Source organism: Ammospiza nelsoni, chromosome 2 (genome assembly GCF_027579445.1).
Source record: "Ammospiza nelsoni isolate bAmmNel1 chromosome 2, bAmmNel1.pri, whole genome shotgun sequence".
NCBI lineage: Eukaryota > Metazoa > Chordata > Aves > Passeriformes > Passerellidae > Ammospiza > Ammospiza nelsoni.
In genome coordinates this window covers 49,453,594-49,456,491 of record NC_080634.1, presented here as the reverse complement: position 1 = coordinate 49,456,491, position 2,898 = coordinate 49,453,594, and the positions used below count along the sequence as shown (strand labels likewise).

The 2,898-nt window shown below is 36.7% G+C and overlaps 1 long non-coding RNA gene across 1 annotated transcript; it reads right to left on the bottom strand.

Moving 5' to 3' along the window:
• Positions 1 to 1,079: 1,079 nt before the first annotated feature.
• Positions 1,080 to 2,228, bottom strand: LOC132086126 (uncharacterized). The gene is made up of 3 exons (XR_009420366.1): positions 2,170 to 2,228; positions 1,904 to 1,958; positions 1,080 to 1,511 (listed from the first exon to the last, which is right to left on the bottom strand). It is a non-coding gene; the product is annotated as an uncharacterized LOC132086126 (long non-coding RNA).
• Positions 2,229 to 2,898: the final 670 nt, after the last annotated feature.

Sequence of the window (2,898 nt, the reverse complement as noted above, 5' to 3'; positions counted from 1 at the left end):
CCCATAATAAGAAGAATTAAAGATACATTTTCTGGAGAAGGTGAGCTTCCTGCTGTGAGTTGCAATGTCACTAAAGTTGTCAGTGAACACGGATGAAACTTTCCCTAGTGCCTTCTAGGTAGCCCTTCTGTCATGGGTCTCTCATTTGGGACTGTGAAGACAGTATCTTTCACACACAGCATGGCCCCAATACCATTCCCTCTCTCGTGACAGAATGGGACATGTGCAAAATTCCAAATCCAAAATCCCACAGTAGACCCAAGAAGGCCTCTTTAGTTTCAGGATCTCCACTGAAAACAAGAAGTCTGGTTTGTGTCACAGTAGATGCACCTGCTTTAAATCTCTGGCCATTTCCACCCCTGACTCCATACTGTTCTCCCTCAAGCGTACTTAGCCATGTTGTTGTGGTAGGAGTTCAAGTGAGAGACTTCAGCAGTCCTAAACTTTCACCATCAGCAAATTCTGGGTTGCAAAGAAGAAGTTTCTGCAGTCCTCAACACTGGATGGTTTTGTTGAGTTTTGGCCTGCCAGCTAATTACTTAAACCATTTTCTTTGAGGGCTTTCTGCCAAAACCCCAAAGAGAGAAAAAATGGGAATAAAATAGCTGTAATAATAAATCTGATATGATCTGGTTGAGAAATGCAATTTGTGTTAGTGCTAAATAGCAGGGGATTTAAATAATTTAGTATTCATTTTGGTACTTTTTGGTTCATTAGACAGCCAGATTCCCAGGGTGTATGTACTTGCCATTCCTGCTAGGAATGCTGTTGTTTACAGAGACATTAAACTCTCTTATCAGTGTCATCTTCTATATAGAGAAATCCTGACAACCAAGCACAAGAGTTAATCTTAGATCTTCTTCCTACCAGAAACCTCCTCCCTTTTTTTAAAATTAAAGTCCCTTCTTAAGACACCCAGCACATTACAGACACAAACATCTTGCTGAATTTCTGCATCATTCTTTTACAGGTTTCAAATCAAATCAGAACAGTTTTGCCCTCTGACGAGATGAAAACATTTCTATTTCTATGTACCAGTTCACATCTTGTCAGGTGGTACTATTGGAGAGTTCATTGTCATTAATTTGGGACTCAGCAACTGCAAACAACCATATTTTTTATTTTCATCAGAACTAGTCCACGAACTAGTGTTCATTAATAAAATGTTAGTATCCTAAGCAGAAGCCACAAGATTTACTGAGGGAAAGAAAAGTAGCAGTGATGTGGTAGCTCCTATCTTTGTGAGAAGCTAAAGCTTTTTCACTGCAGTTTCAAGTATTCTGTCATCAGTGGCTCCAGAGCAAGGGAATAATTTTAGTTTTCTACTTCAGAGGGCAAGGTGAAGATCACAGGCAGCTACACAGTGTTTGTATGGTGCTCAGAAACAGAGGGTCATATACAAAAACATTTCTTTAGTCAGGTAAGCTTACAGCCATTAGATTTACTTTTATTTTTTCACAGTTGTCATTTGGTAGTGTCAGACCTCACGAAACTAAGTGCACCTGGATATTCTGGACAAAATAAACAGAACATGACAATTTATTTAATCCCCTGCTTCTTAGAAAGGTTAATTTTTACAAGGTAATTTTATAAACTATATATCTCTAGGTTTTTTGGCATTATTTTTTATTGTCTAAGTTGTTTATTAGCAATGATTCTATATTGACATAAACAATTCTATAAGAAAATTGATATATTCAGTTTTGTAGACTAAAATTTGAGAAGAGTGATTAACAACCTGAAGAAAGGGGGAAGGGAAGTTCTACATTAAGAAGATTGGCAGTGCTTCAACTAGAAGACTATGCTGTGACTGAGGCTATAGCCAAAAATAGAATTGGATTAACAGAAGAAAGGCAAGTAGATAAAACTAAGGTCAAAGCAGAAATAGATGCTTTAGAATTACCTCATGCACCAAAAGATATGAAGAGATATTTAAGGAGTTTTCCTATTATATGCACCTATAATGGAAAAATCAACTTACAGTAAGAAGCACTATGAAAAATTACTCAAATAATAAGTTAATTAAGAGGAACTAAGCTTTAAAATGGGCAGAAAAAAATTACAGTAACTTTTTCTGATTGTTTGTACAGGCTTTAACATGCATGGTATTACAAATAAACTTACAAAAAAAAAGCTATAAAAGACAGCTGTAGTAATACCAACACTTACAAAAAGAAAGAGTAAAAATACTGTTAGACACTCTCATTGAGGTGGGTAATGGAGTGACAAGTCAAACTCAATAGGTTGTGCTTTAACTCCTCCCCAGAAAAAAGGCTTAGCTAGGTAACAAGTTCTACCTGATGACAATTATTACAGCTCTGTTTACACTAACGAGCCCCAGATGCATAATTAGTGGGGGAGAGAAGCTAATGCACATAGATAGGAAGACTTTAAAAGGGGGGGAAGTAGAAGGTGGTCATGTCTGTAGAGATTTTTGGTAAGATAAGCTATAGCGTTTAGGAAACTTGTCCTTTCTTGTAGCTTTGAATTCCAGTCAGATAAGTTGGTTTCAAAGCAGGGACGGTTGTGCTTGTTTAGAAAATTCATTTTTGATGTGTTCAACTCTAATGCTCTGAGGTAGATACTGACTATCTTTTCTTCAATTTTCTACATGGAAATGATGAAGATCTGTTTTCTTGATAGGAAGGTTTACTCAGAGCTAAGGTAATGATCTACTAGTAAGCAAGACCTGTGTTTGCTTTTATTGTAATGATTTTGTTCCTTTATTTCTGATTAGATGTTGCTTGATAAAAGCATAGTCAAAACCTAAACCCTGAGAGGAAACACTTACAAATTCATAATTCTTTACTGTAATTCTGTGTTTCTGTGTGACAGGAGCACTACAGTGATGGCGCTCAACAGCTGCATTGTAGGAGTTATGTTAAAGATGAAAGGTAT